The sequence below is a fragment of the Hordeum vulgare genome, chromosome 2H, assembly GCF_904849725.1.
Source record: "Hordeum vulgare subsp. vulgare chromosome 2H, MorexV3_pseudomolecules_assembly, whole genome shotgun sequence".
Classification (NCBI taxonomy): domain Eukaryota; kingdom Viridiplantae; phylum Streptophyta; class Magnoliopsida; order Poales; family Poaceae; genus Hordeum; species Hordeum vulgare.
Window position 1 is genome coordinate 639,272,300 of NC_058519.1, and position 16,219 is coordinate 639,288,518.

The following is a 16,219-nucleotide window of genomic DNA, read 5'->3' on the forward strand; positions in this document are numbered from 1 at the left end:
ACCCATAGTGAGTATGGGGGAGCAATCAACTAGTCTTCATCAAGCCAACACAATCAAGAAAGGTGGTCCATCTTGAGGAAGCCAAGATCATCATCATCTAGCTCAAGAGGATGAGGTGCAAGGTATAGGTTTGCCCTTGATAGGTTTTCTGGTTAGGATAGATTGTTGTTCTATCAAGGGGGCTCTCAAGTGAGTAGCTTGATCGTATCGTTCGTTGAGAGCTCAAACCATTTGCATCCTTGCATCATACTTATTGGTTCTTATTTGGTGTTTCTCTTTGTGAGTTTTAGAGCTTATGGTCATCTTCATGACAAGCTCGAGTTCATCGAAAACGGAGTCCATATGCAACTACTATGATGTTTTCGATGTTGGAGTTTTTGTCGGTTCTTCATTCTTAGAGGACCCACATCTTTATATCATTGGCATTTTCATAATCGCATGGTCTTAAGATTTCCAGTCGCTGTTTGGATAGCCCTTGTTGTCCTGAATCCAACAAGCTTGGGTTTGCTCGATTCGGAGCTCGTATGCGAAAGTTATGGCTGTTTCAGTGGCGAGCGGTAGTACCGCTGGACCTAGCGGTAGTACCGCTAGAGTTGGCGGTAGTACCGCTGGCCCAAGCGGTAGTACCGCTGGCTGGCGGTAGTACCGCCCCTGGTCAGCGGTAGTACCGCTCCAGGAGCTTAGTACCGCCTGCCTAGCGGTTGTTCGTGGACGGACCTTTTTGCGAAGACTTTCTTGGCGGTGGTAGTGCCGTTGCACTACCAGGGGCCCAGCGGTAGTACCGCTAGCTGGCGGTAGTACCGCTGGAGTGCCAGCGGTAGTACCGCTGCAGCCAGCGGTAGTACCGCTGGAGCTCGGGCAGAAAGTGGGGGTAACGGTCTGATTCCTTCCCCCACTATATAAAGGGGGTCCTCTTCCCCCTTGGTCTTATCCATCCGTTGAGCTCTTTGTTCTACCTCCATTGTTGACATTCTTAGAGCTTGATTACTCTCAATCCCTCCAATGATTCTTGCTTGTTCTTGAGGGAAAAGAGAGAGGAGATCTAGATCCACATCTCCACCAATCACTTTCTCCTCTATGTGAGGGGAACCCCTTGGATCTTGATCTTGGAGTTCTTTGTGAGCTCCTTGTTCTTCCTCTCATATTTCTCCATAGCTTTTGTTGTTGTGGAGGGATTTGAGTGTGAGGGACTTGACCACTTCGTGTGTTCTTGCCATTGCATTAATTGCATCGGTTTGAGTTCTCCACGGTGATACGTGGAAGTGAGAAGTTGAGAAGCTTACTACCTTTGGTACTTAGTACCCTTGATATTGTTCTTCGTGGATGCTTTGACGTCCTAGAAGCTTGGTGGTGTCTCGGAGCTCAATCAGTGTGGTGTGAAGCTCCGGGAAGCGTCGGGGTCTCCAATTAGGTTGTGGAGATTGCCCCGAGCAATTTGTACGGGTACCGGTGACCGCCCCCAAAGGTTGCCACGTGTACGGGTTCGGTGACCGCCCCCAAGGGTTGCCATTTGTACGAGTTCGGTGACCGCCCTCAAGGGTCCCTTAGTGGAATCACGGCATCTTGCATTGTGCGAGGGCGTGAGGAGATTACGGTGGCCTTAGTGGCATCTTGGGGAGCATTGTGCCTCCACACCGCTCTAACGGAGATTAGCATCCACAAGGGTGTGAACTTCGGGATACATCATCGTCTCCCCGTGCCTCGGTTATCTCTTACCCGAACCCTTTACTTATGCACTTTACTTTGTGATAGACATATTGTTTATTGTAATATGTCTTGCTATCACTTAGTTGTTTATATTGCTTAGCATAAGTTGTTGGTGCACATAGGTGAGCCTGGTTGTTTGTAGGTTTTGTGCTTGACATATTAAACGTTAGTTTTATTCCGCATTTGTTCAAGCCTAAACCTTAACTATTTTAAAGCGCCTATTCACCCCCCCCTCTAGGCGACATCCACGTCCTTTTCAACATGCTATGTGGGTGAAATGATGATAGCATTCCAACTTTCAACATTTTTAGAGTTCATTTGTAGTGCTTTTCAATTTAAGGGTTAAGGGTCAACTAGCTCAAAAAAAAATAAGTAAATGCACGAAATATACCAAATGAAGTTAGAAATTGTTGAAATTTTGTGATGTGCCTTTGAATGATGCATTTTGAACACACAAAAAGTATGGAGTTCAAATAAGTTCAAAAAAATGAAATCCATTTGTAAGAGATGAGTTCTCGTTCAAAACCCTGCTACTTCGAGAGATAATAGTTTGGATAGTCAAAATTATTAATTATGAAAATAAAAAATAGTTTTGCATTATTTATTCAATTTGACACACTTTTCATTATCATAGTTTTGTCAAATTCTCAAATATGCAAAAAGAATTTTTAATAAACATAGTTTTTAATTGAAAATAACAAAATAGATAATAGTTTGGATAGTCAAAATTATTAATTATGAAAATACAAAATAGTTTTGCATTATTTATTCAATTTGAAACACTTTTCATTATCATAGTTTTGTCAAATTCTCTCAAATATGCAAAAATAATTCTCAAATTTCATTATCATAGAAAAAAATTGAAACTATATGAGAAATCATGGACAAAATTCAACCTGAATTCACTTTGAATTCAGATTGAATTTTCTCCACAATTTCGAATATAGTTTCAATTTTCAGTAAGTTTAGGCCCGTAAGCCTGCTTTAGAGAGGAGCTCGATGGACAAGCTGCGACGGGGCTTATAAACAAGTGTTAGTCCCCCTCGGTGGGCGAGGTGGGACTAAACTTATCGTGCAGCCGAGGAGGGGCTGTAGTCCCGGTTGGAGCCATGTCCCGGGACTAAAGACACCATTTAGTCCCGGCTGGAGCCACGCACCGGGACTAAAGACCCCCTGCTTCCCGCCTCTTGGTCTGCCCGAAAAGAGGCCTTTACTCCCGGGTCGTGGCTCCACCCGGGACTAAAGGGGGTCTTTAGTCCCGGTCCGAGCCACTTACCGGGACTATAGATCCACCTATATAAGCGGGACTTCGAAAATTTCCAACCCAATTCGTCCATTTCTCTTCTTCTTCCTCTCGTTCTCCTGCCCGGCGTGGCACAACGACGAGCTAACCGACACCGTCAGGCTGCCCGCCTTCCTCCTCGCCGCCGCGCCGTCCTCCTCGTCGTCACGCCGTGCTCCTCGCCGTCGCGCCGTGCTCCTCGCCGTTGCGCCGTCCTCTGCGCCGTCCTCCTCGCCGTGCACCGTCGACACCTCCGGCCGGTAAGCCCCCCGCCCCCTCCTCTCCAACACTCCGGCCAGTATAGAAGAAACGAAGAAAAAGGAGAAGAGAAGAAGAAAAAGGAGAAGAAAGGAAGAAAAAGGAGAAGAAAAGAAGAAAAAGGAGAAGAAAAGAAGAAAAAGAAAAGGATTTTTTTGTCATTTAATTCCTATTGTTATTAGGTTTGTGCTAGATTATTAGGGTTAGTAATATTTAGAATTAGGTTAGGGTTATAAGAAGAAGAAATATGAACAAAAATAAGAAAATAAGATTAGGAAAAATGAAAATAAGAAGAGGAGGAGAAGAAAAGAAGAAAAAGTGTATATTGTATAGTGTAAATGCTTAAGTGTATAGTGTATAAGGCAGATGAGAAATTTTGCTATAGTGTATATAGTGTATAGTGTATAAGAAAAGAAGAAAAGAAGAGGAGGAGAAGAAAAATGAAAATAAGAAGAGGAGGAATTTTGCTATTGTATAGTGTATATGCTTAAGTGTTAATAGTGTTTCTTAGATTATTGCTTAATTTGGTATTGTATATGCTTAAGTGTTAATAGTTTAATTTTGCTATTGTATATTCTTAAGTGTTAATAGTTTATTTTTAGCAAAAAAATTAATAGAACTAGTTTATTTTTTTAGTTCATTTTACGATGTCTATCCCGCATCCTCGTCGTCGACTCGGCGGAGGACACCTGCTTGATCAGAGGGGCCCTGTCCGGGACTGGGCTCCACCCGGCTGGTATTGGGAGGTGCTACCTTCCGGGAACGTAGGTTGGTGAGGAGCCAGCCCGTCGTTGACCCGATCCTTGTTTGGTGGCGGTCGCGTGGGCCAGTGAGGGTGTCGAGGCTTCCGGACACCGCGGAGGTGGTACGTCATCGTGTCAGCGAGGAGGATGAGCACGTCCGTCGCTATATGGTTGCGTTGGAGGGCAGGTTCGAGCATACCTGGCAGGTTCTTCGGGGATCTCACTGGAGCTATGATCCTGTGATGGTTCCTTCTCTTTGGGTGTCCACCGCCCGCGCCGATACCCGTCGGGCGCTACGGTTCTAAATGTATTAGTGATGCTATATGTATGATAGTATTCGAGGAGTATTAGTGATAATATTCGATGATGTACGGACAAAAATGGTGATGTATTAGCTTATAATTGAATGCATGCTAATTTGAATACTACTTTATTTTACGATTTGGATTTGCTTATTGAATGCTCAAATTGGAAAAGTACTCCTACTTTGAATACTATGCAGAAATCTAGGAGTCCCGGGTGGAGCCACGACCCGGGACTTAAGTTGTTTTGGAACGGAGTTCCTGATAGAATAATTCTTTTTTGGTACAAAGGTTAAGAGAATCCGTTTTTTGCAGAACTATGGATCCACATATCAGGAACCTCGAAGAGGAAGAACTTCTCGAAGATATAATCAAAGACGGCCCCGACGTTGAACCAGCTGAATCTCCGTCGTCATATCTAAACCAGGTCGTTGGAATGGAGGTCGAGCGACATGAATATGAAGCCGACGGGGCAGGGGATAGGTCCAATGACGGAGAAGGTGATAGCTCCACTGATGGAGAAGCCGGTGAAGAGGAGAAGTCCGGCGAGGTATACATATGAAGTTCGACAATCACTTGTAATATGTGAAAAATATTGGAGATAGCTCTACATTGTATACATATACATTCATTTGACGAATGTTTCTCCCTCTTAGGCCTCCACATCGAGCAAAACTACAAAACGAGGCCCGACTAGAAAGTTGGATGCACGGACGCATTACACATTTGAGGTGATATTTCCTACGGGCGAACCCAAGCTTCCTAAGAATGTTGCTGACACATTCAAGAAGCAATGCGGAGTTCTCGTTAGGGATCACGTCCCGATCAGCGTTCGGGAGTGGAACAAGCGCAAAGGGCAACCGATAGTGACTATGTCGCCGAAAGGTACAAAGATAATCTTTGGAATGATCTCATGTCACATTTCAACCTGCCAAAATGTGAGAATGAAGACGCCGCAGAAAACTGAGGGCCAAAGTCAAGCAGTGGACTCTGAAGAAGATGGCCGAACTGTTCCGTAGCTGGAAAAAGAAGCTATGGAAAAACTATCTGAAGACACAGAAAGTGCCAATATTCGAGGGGTATCTAGCCAAGCAGGCGAATCACTCGAAGGCATTTCAAGAGTACAAGGAGTCAGAAGATGCCCATGCATTATCAGAAAAGAACAACATAAATGCCGACAAGAAGAAATATCACCACAAGCTGGGGCCAGGGGGCTATGAGACTGCCATCCCAAAGTGGGATAAGAAAGAGCAAGATCTGATAGATAAAGGCATCGTACCTGAACCACTCCGTGATGAGTGGGAATTGAGAGCAAGAAATTGGTTCCTTGCGCATGGTGGGTCGTACGACGAAACAACATGGGACCTCATCTGCAATGACGAGCTTAGGATACCCAGGGAGAATTGGAAAAGGATAGTGAAAGAAATTAAGGAGGGACAAAGAAAGTTCACTGCAGATAGAGATAAATATTTGCTCACACTGGTCCTCGGCAATGACGAACATGGAGGACGAACGCGAGGCTTCGGTCCTTCTTACCCGTGGTGGCTTGGGTTTGCCAAAGACCAAGACACTTACAGAAGCCGAGAGAGAGCAAAGAAGCGGCAGCAGGATGAGGAGAATGACAAGTTCAACCAGTTGTTTGCAAGGATTAACGAGCAACAGAAGCAGATTGATGAGCTTAGAGGAGTACCGCGCCAGGAAGATCCTGCACTTGATATTACCGGCGCCCCATCTAAGCGGAAAAGCAGCGTGGCTGAATCTGAGGCCCCGCCCGACGATGAACGAAGAATGATAGAGGGCGGTCCCGGCTACCCCGTGGATGGAATCAAGGAGTCAACATCATGTGAACTCCATCAGAAATTCAAGAACATATCCATGAAGGTGGCCGTCGGACAAGCTTTACCTTTTGGCCCTGATGCACGCTGGCATGGCCGTGAGATTCCAGCTGGCTTTGCTAAAGTCGGGGTGGATGAAATCATGACGGGGTTTAATGATATGGAGCTCGACATAGCTGGACCCAAAGATGAGAGGACACTCGGAGAAGTACTGGGTGGAGTCATCCTATGGGACAAGAACTACATCAAGCTTCCAGGCTCGGCCCTAAGGACAACACCGCCTCCGAGTCGTCGCATGTCACCTACACCTCCATTACCTCCAAGCGCTCCCCATGACGTCGGCCAGCACAACACGAGTCCATCTCGATCACCGCCGCCGGACTTGGATCGTCCGTCTTCGCCGCCGCCCGCACATGATACTAAGCGGAAGCGTGCCAGCAAGAACGCTCCGTCGAAGATTTCTAAGCGACGGAGCTCCCCAAAGCGCAATCTGTCGCCCCTCCCAAAGGTACCTCATGCTAATCTTCCTATCAGACCTTATGATCGTACCCCCGAGGAAAACGCCAGGATAGCAAAGGAACATCATGATGCGCAGATGAAAAGGAAGGAACCCGAGCCCCGCCCGGAATACATCGAGAAGCACATAGCATGGGCAAAAGACTTCATAACCACTCCATCACAGTATGACTTACACTATAAGCCTGATGACTATACACGCACATTGCAGAAGGAAGTGAAAAAGAGCAGCTCACGTGCAAGTGCAAGTGGGAGCAAATCAAGTTCAACTACAAGCAAGAAAAAATCAGACGTTCCTCAGCTTGGACAACAGGCCAAACAGTCGATCCCACCCCTTAAGGTGTTAACCGAGAATGTTCCCCCTCCGGTGCAGGGGCAAGCTTTTGAAAGAGCAAAGGAGTTGGCGGATGAATGTGGTATCTCGGTTGAAGATTTGCTGGCTTCCCAAGACGACAAGATACCCAAGGCTGTGGTAGCCCCTAAGCCACAGTTTGTCATGGGAGAGCCTTTGGTCAGCAAAGATGATCTCCCAACAAATATGCGTTACTTCCATAAATGGTACTTAAGTGAATCAAAGAATGGGAGAACGATGATCGTGCTGAGTGTCCCACGGGAGTACTATGGCCGCTCCGAAGAAATCCATATCGACTTTGCTGAACTCTTCGAGATGTACAATGGCGACGTCCTCGACAAATCGCTTATGAGTTGCTATTGTCTGTAAGTTTTTTAATTCGTTGTCTACATATAACTTGTTTAGTTATTTCAATTTATTGTCTATATATAACTTGTACTCTATTATGCAGAATGAAGATTCTGGAGTGTAAAAGTAAGAGCATCCTAAATATTGGGTTTATTGACCCAGATAAAATAAATATAGCGACGCTAACTGACAAACCCAAGGAGACGGAGGAAAACCTTCTAAGGTTTCTAACAGATCAAAATTTCTGTGACCACATACTGTTTCCATACAACTTCAGGTGAGGGTCTTTACTCTGTTGTGTCCATTCACTTATAAGTGTAATTGATAAGTTACTCACACACACACACACACACACACACACACACACACACATATATATATATATATATACATGTGCAGCTTCCATTGGATTTTGTTGGACATTCAAATTGATAAGGGAAGAGTTGATGCCTTCGACCCATTATCGAGACCCTTGGAACAGTTCCAAAGCCTGCAGGACATGCTCCAAGGGTAATTTTAATCATTCTTGCGCTCTATCAGTCTCTTTCGATGATTTTCTGATATATCAATTAATGAAAAACTTAGCAAATCATTATCCTTGTCGGGTAGGGTTTGGAAGCGGTTCAAGTGCGTGACTACGGGTAACTTTCCTGAGAAGCTGACCTTTAGAGCGGCTCAGGTAAGTAGTAGTATGATATACTTCTATTAATTTTCAATACATTTATGATGCTAGATTATTATTTTGATTATATATATTCTATTCTCGTAAAGTGCGACCAGCAGCCACGGGGAACGCATCTATGCGGATACTATGTTTGCGAGACCATTCGCACGTTTACCTCTGAGTTCAAGGATCACAGATTCAACGTAAGCAATGAACATTCACACCTCTATTTTTACCCGTAATTCTTTGTTATCATGATTGATATTCATATTCATCTCCTCTTCTTATATAGCACACGGCCATGAGGACGAAGGTCCTACACAGCAACGCGCGATTGCTGTTGCACAGGAGCTTGTGGGATTTCTGAGGACGGAAGCTATAGAAGACAAAGGACGATTTAGTGTAGCTAAGGGCCATTACTGATGTTCGTCCATGTAATCGAATAGACGGGCTCTAGTCCCGATAATTCAGATCTCCATATAACTGTGTATATATGATCGCTTGTAAGATAAGTTAATCATATATATATATATATGCATAATTATTTCTATTTAAATTATATGAAAACTAATTCCCGAACACCAAACGAGTCATCACGTTAATCTCCCGAACACCTAAACCCTAAAATCCTAAAACCCAAAAATAATTTCATTTAAAAAAACCCCCAAAAACCAGCAAAATCTGAAAATCTTTAGTCCCGGTCCGTGTAACGAACCGGGACTAAAGGGCCTGCCCCTGGGGCGGTACGAGGCACCCACGTGGAGCACCTTTAGTCCCGGCGTGTAACAGGGCCGGGACGAAAAGGTTAGGCCTTTAGTCCCGCCCCTTTAGTCCCGGTTGGTGAACCGGGACTAAAGCCCCTTACGGGCCGGGGCTATAGACCCTGTCCCCACTAGTGAAAAAGTGTGGCTAACAAAATGGACACCGCAAGTGTGGCAAGATTTAACAAAAAATTAAGTGTATGACATGTCCCATATAACTAGAAAAGTGTGGCAAGCCACAAGTGTGGCAATGAACCAAACACATGCCTAAGGTATTGTGGCATGACTAAGGTTAGGTGTGGTAACCTTAGGCTGGGAACCAAACAGCCCCGTCTAGTTCCAGCTCCGCCAGTGAGATGTCTCAGAGAACGGGCCGGCGTACGACATCGGGGGAACCGGCAGCGCCTCGCCGGTGTCCGGGTTGAGCAGGGTGAGAGCGCCACCATGCCTCTCCTGGTTGTTGCAGAGGCAGAGGAGGCCGTTGCTCGTGCCGACCAGGTGCACGCCCCTCTCCTTGTCGCTGCCGGCGTGCCACACCATTCTGCAGCTCCCTGTGGAGGATGATGACAGGTCATCGACGACATAGCCGATGGAGTCGCAGGGGTTCCAGATGAGGGTCATGGCACGACCTTGCATCTCTGTGGTGCACTCGCCGATGATGTCACGCCAGAGCCGGCGGACGAGGCAGAATCGGCGACGGGAGCTTGGGGGCAGCCGCAACAAGATCTCCACCAGGACATCTGTGGAGAAGTCCCGCCATCTAGAGTCGCCAATAAAACACATTTTCTTCACTTGTAAGGTTGCACGTTCTATCTGGTCAACTATCCAAATGGCTTTAAACTTATATCAACCCACATCCGTTGCTAATATCGTTGGCAATTGGCTTAATGGGATAGATAATAAGCTTAAAACCATTCTTAGGGTAGGAGCGCTTGCCGTAATATGGTCGCTCTGGCTATGTAGAAATGACAAGATTTTTTCTGATAAAAATTTCACCTGTTTGCAGGTTCTTTATCGATGCACGGGTATTCTCCGTTCGTGGTCCATCTTACAACGGATGGAATATCGAGGCCTTTTTATGGAGGTGTGTGCACGACTGGAAGCGGTGGCGAGGGATATTTTTACCCAACATGGGTGGCCGTGTGATCTACGCATAGAGCTACCTTGAGTGGCGATAGTTCTTCATTTGTAACTTGTCGCACGCTCTTTTATTCTTCTTTTGGTGACTTCCGGTTGTGTGCATCTTAGCTATGCAGAGGCCGGGTGTACTTACTTTCCTTGAGTAATAAAGCCCTTTATCCAAAAAATCTAGAGTCGCCAATGGCCATCGGCCGCGGGAGCTATTTCTCCTCTTCTTCCGTTTCTCCCGTCTGCCCACCACCACGATCGATGGGTTGACGTTGCCTAGTACTCCAATCAAAACGAAACTAAGTCCCTGATTGTTTCATAAGTCCTAGGACTTTTTTAAGTCCCAACTTATAAGTCATAAGTCCCTACCTGTTTGTTTACAGGGACTTATAAGTTCCGAGTCCCTACCTGTTTGTTTACAGGGACTTATAAGTCCATGTTGCACCTAATAATACACTTGTTCACATGGATCGTCATCAGCCAACGCGTACGGCACACAGGATAAGCACCGCTGCAACGAGGCTCAGGAGAGGGCCTGTCCGGCGATTGGAGGCACCGCTGCGACAAACCGAGGCAGAACGAACTGAGGCGGGGCGGCGACGGGGCGGCGAACCGAGGCAGAACGAATCAAGGCGGGGCGGCGACAGGGCGGCGACCGGAGCGAGAGGCGCGGCGGCGACCGGAGCGAGAGGCGCGGCGGCGACCGGAGCGAGAGGCGGGGCGGCGACGGGGCGAGAGGCGCGGCGGCGGCGGCGGCGATTGGACCGAGAGGCGGGGCGGCGTGCGGGGAATGAGCCTGGAGCGACGCGGGGTAGGTCCGGCCCGGGATAAGTCCCAATAAGCTCCGCTCTGAGAGTCTTATTTGATAAGTCTCAAATCACCACAATAAGTCCCAATAAGTCCATTGTGTTTGATTTAGGTGGAACTTATAGGGACATTTTTAAGTTCCTAAACCAATAAGTCCTTGAAAACAAACACCCTCTAGAAGTAGTCCTCGTTGCAGTTTATAACCTGACAGAGTCCAGCTTGGCTACCACAATGTCTTCGTTTATCGTATCTGGAACTTCCTTTTCTGTCAAATATATATATAGTATAGATGTCTTCGTTTATCGTATCTGGAACTTCCTTTGCTGTTAAATATATATATAGTATAGATGAACTTTGGATGGAATTGGAGACCATGACAATTACGGCAGACGTTTTAGGAAAACAAGCCATGCGTAGAAGTTTGACTCGGGCTACAGTTTTGTAAAATCTGGAGTAATACTTGGTATACTCGTCACAAACACAAAATTCCGGTATGGACATGCAGCCTAGTAAAAGGGAGCCAGAACCGGTTTAAGATTTTGAAAATCCAATTATGTATATGGAATTAGGGATAGAAGTTCATGTTATACAATGTCGTTTATAGATCAGTTCAAAATACAGCCTAACAAGTACTAATTCAAGCTCTCCATAAATCACAAGGGCTTCATGCAGACAACATTCAGTGGGTAGATCGCACAGTGGTGGATGTGGAATCATAATATACTGTGAAAGCTTATAAAATATCTGCAGTTCTCAGGGTTTCGGATATAAAAGAGGGCTACAACATATTGCCAAAAAATCAACGAATGTTGTTTTATGAATATAATGTTCTTAATCATTGGTGAGAGCAAACCTGTAGTACCACGCGAATGTTTCTTTTATATGAAAAGAAAACTCTGGTCAGAATAGATTGAGGGCAAATAATGCACTTTCTTCCTTTACAAAAAAAACATCCATTTGATCGACTTTTGGATGGTTACTAAAGAGATGTTGGCTGTAGTTTCACACATATGACAGCCTAGTTAGCACAAAAGAAGAAGAGAAAATAGGTTCATTTGCAAACATAAACGGAAAATTATTGTACTGAAATTACTAAAGATTTTAGGATCCTAAAATTGCATAAAGTGGACTACGGTAAAATTTAGAAGGCTTCCATTTTTTGTGCCAAATCTATGGAAGGGGCCAAGAGTTTGGTACTATTAGAGTTGAAAGGAACTGAATTTATACTTTGGGTCTTTCACAATAGATTGAGAACAAAAAAAAGGCACGTTGCTCCTTTATTTAATCATCCATTAGATCAACTTTTGGATGGTCTGGATTTTTATTTTGGAAAGTCTGGATTAAGTGGATCCAGTAACTCATGGTTTTATACACCGGCATAGATGATGACAGCTTGGGAAGTTTACTTTTTAAAAGACACTTGGGAAGTTTAATAAATAAATGTTTTTGTCGTAAAAAGGAGATACATGAGAACATTGCATTAACCCATCTTTTTGTCTCTCTTAACAAATGAAAAAAAATTGTCGCCTTTTCTGATGAAGATATACAGGTCTTGCACTAATAATGCGGGAAATTCACAATCTGTCTTCCATATTTTCTTCATAGAATTGAAATGTCTCAACTCATAAGCGACACGCATACAAAGTTACTAAAAAGTCAGGCACATTGGATATATATATGTTATGAAAAAAGCTAAGCACAGATAAATAATAAAGTTAAATAAAGAAAATATTGATATTATTTATTAAAAATCAATACGTTCTGACATTACATCATTGTCTACATTCAGATCTCCTTTTCTATATACTCCCTCCGTCACAGTTTAGAAGGCATGCACGTGTATCTAGGTCGTCAATTTAACTTATATAAAATATATTGTTTAACATAAAAATTATATCATTAAAAAATAAAACATCTAAAGTTTCCAATGGTATATTTTTATAATATATGCCTCTTATTAAGTTGGTTAAATTGACGACCTATCTACATATGTCGTACTTGTAAACCGAGACGGAGGGAGTATTTTGTTAAAGATTCAAAATGTATGATGCTATAAATTACGGGCGAAAAGTAGGCTTTTGGCTTGTACCGAGTCCGTACACGTCTTCTTTTTGTGGGGGTGTAAATCCCTACACGTCTTCTTACCTAGCTTAGCTTATATGGAGAAATAACAAAATCAATGAACAAACAAGCATTCTAACCATACAAACTAATATTTGCTCGCCTCATAAACACTTAGTGGCTCGGTTGTTTCGACATAGGCGAATGTCCGGTACCGACAGCGGATATTGCCACCCTTTATGTTTGCAACTAACGTCCCATGATCCCGGTGGCCAACCTGCACCACCTCGCCGGACAGTGACGGGCGTTTCTTCCTGTGGTGTGCATGCAACGACGACTCCTCTCGTGTCAGGATGTACTCCCCATACACGATATGAGGCCATGGAAGGTATTGCCACCGGAGGCTGTATCGACGGCTCCACCGGCGGTCCTTCTCCATAATCCAGACCTCGGTGGTCACAGAGAGGCCACGGATGACAATGCCCAGCCTCCCATGTACCTCCGTTAGGTGGTACTGATTAGGCCCTGCTGTCTGTGACGGGAGCTCTGTGAATGAAGTGATGCGCTCGTCCTCGAGGTCAAACGACACGACCCTCGGGGCAGCACCATTGGTGACCCAGTGTGTTATGCCATCGATGCTGACGATGCCAGCCCGGAGGTTGCACCTCGCCTTGCCCTCAAGGTCGGTCGACACCTCCCGCCATGACGTCTCCCCCAACGTGAGCGCATGCACATTGTCAAACTCGTACACGTTGCCGAAGCTGCATGGGACATGCACCAGCTTGTACCGCCCCGATATTGGGTGGTACGCGAAGCTGTACGCCTCGTGCCAATTAGTCCAGCGGCAGTGCCGGACGAACAGGCCGGCGCAAGGCAGCGGCGGGAGGGGCAGCGTCTCGCTGGTGGCCGGGTTGACAAGGGTGATGGCGCCGCTGGACACCTCCTCGTTGTTGCACAGGCAGAGGAGCCCGTTGCACGTGCCGACTAGCTTGGAGCGGCCGTCGGTCCTCCACAGCTCCATGCAGCTCCCGGTGGACGACGAGGACAGGTCGGCGACGACGTGGGCAGCGGCGTTCCACCAGAGGAGGGCCTTGGCGCGGCTCCGCATCTCCGTGGTGTGCTCGCCGACGACGTCGCGCCAGTGCCGGCACACGAGGCGTGCCCGGCGGCGGGAGCTCGGAGGCAGCCGTAGCAAGATCTCCACCAGGACGTCCGTGGGCAAGTCACGACAACCCGTGCCGTCCATGATCTGGGGCGATGCTCTGTTTCTTCCGTTGTCCCTACCGCAACGCCGTGCGCCGTTTTCGTTTCAATCTACTACAGTACTAGATCATTAATGGCGCGCGTTGCCGCGCCCATTCATTGTGACAATAAAATGATCCAAAATGATATGATTTTTGTAAATATTTGAAGATGCAAAAGACTGAAGTAAAATTACTATCAATTTATATAAGTGTATCATTTAAGACCAATGATGCAGCTAGAACTCTCTGGAGGTGACATAATCTCATTTATTGCCAGATCCAAATTGAACATGTATTTAGTGCTAACATGATGCAATAGATAACATTAAGTCACAGGGTACACATCCATTTGAAAGTTTCCAATTTTGACCCACACTTGCTACCATCACCAGGCAACATCAGTGGGGAAAATATGTACATGCATATAATTCAAGGGGGGAAGGGCCAATCTATATATCAGGACTGCAAATATTAAGGTATTGTAGCTGCAGTTTAAATTATAGCAGATGAGGAGATTGAGACAACCAGAGGCAGCAGATTTAGGATTTATCTCTAGTCACAACAACAAAAGGGACCTGCTAAACAAATGCCATAGACAATGAACACGAAAAATTAGGTTACAACTACAACATATCAGTACTCAGATATAGCAAATGAAAATCCAGAGGTAGCTTAGAAAAGAACAATGAAATGGAAAATAATGTGAGCTGCCTCATTGTACAGCATTTCACTTTAGACTACAATTACATAGCACGGAACATTTGATGTTGATCCTTGATACTACTATGCATCTACATGAATTGGAGACTACTTATTAATTCTAACCAGATTCCAATAAAATACACTGGTACATACTCCAAGGCTATTTTATGTTAGCTTTTCAAACATACCCCAATTCCTTCTCAATATAAACTTCCTTATCTTGGAGAAATCCTTGACCAATACTTCCTGCAAGACAATCCTGTAATAAGTTTACCTACCATACCATACAGTTACCAATATGTATGAGTGGCAAGTTTTAAAAATGAGCTTCATATGTCATAGGCAACAACTAAAGTTGGTATCCATTAGCGCGGATGCCCACGATGAAATTGAAATCATGAATATATCTCTAGATAGTGCTGAATTAATATTAGAGCGATGACCATGGTAATTACCATCCACTACATCAGTAAGAAATAACTTATTATGTGCATTGCATCGCACTAATTTTTAGGCCCCATTCTGCACGAACAAGATATGCACACTAAGGATATGCCCTGCGCTGCAATAATAATAAGATTTCTTGACTTCATAGAAGGGCTCGATTATACACATGTATCGAGATGCAAGACTAAGATAGTGCTACGGTGCAAAGCATTATGTCTCAAGTTTTTTTCCTGGAACTATGGTCTACAATTCTTTCAAAAGTCTATATTATGATCAGAAATGTGTGTAGATGTAGCAGGTAACATATCTAAAGTAAACAGCTCTGCACGGAGCTGCAAAAAGTATGAAAATGGAAGCCTTTCCTGTCCTGGCTCGCAAGTTTTATGAATTTTACAGAAAGAATTCCAAAAAAAAATAGATGAACTGAACTTGAAAAAAAATGAAGCCCTTGGACGCCTGGCAATGGATCATGTACAACAAGGTCTAGTGGTTGATTGATAATTAAATTAACAAGTTCGAAGCCTGTCTATGCCTACACAAGACCCAACACATACGTACAGAGAGCTTGATTAGTAATTCAGTTTAATATCTCACAAGTGCTTGAGCTAGTGTTGGTTCTGTAGCTAATCTAGACGCCACACAAACAAAAGAGCAACATTACTCCAGTTTAACATCGTTCCACAATCCTATAGAATATCAAAGGAAATTGCCAAATTTAGGGCAGTATTACCCAATCAGCTCAAGCGGAGATAGCGGCCTCCAGACCGTGGCGTATACCAAATGGCAGGGAGGCACGGGAGATGCTGGTTCGAGGCAAGGCTGTGGGGGACGGTCCAGAGGCTTTGCGGGCAGCACCGGAGGCAGTCAGGGTTAGGCGCCCGCAGCGGAATGTGCACAGGGAACCACACAGGGGAGGGCATTCTTCACAGTGGGGGATTGGGCGCCCGCGGCGGCTGGATCGAGCCACCCCCTCGCGTCTCTGCCTGACACCCTCTCCCCTACTCAATCTCTCCCGCAGACCCTGTCCGCGCCGGCCTCCTCTCTAATCCTTTTCCTCTCACA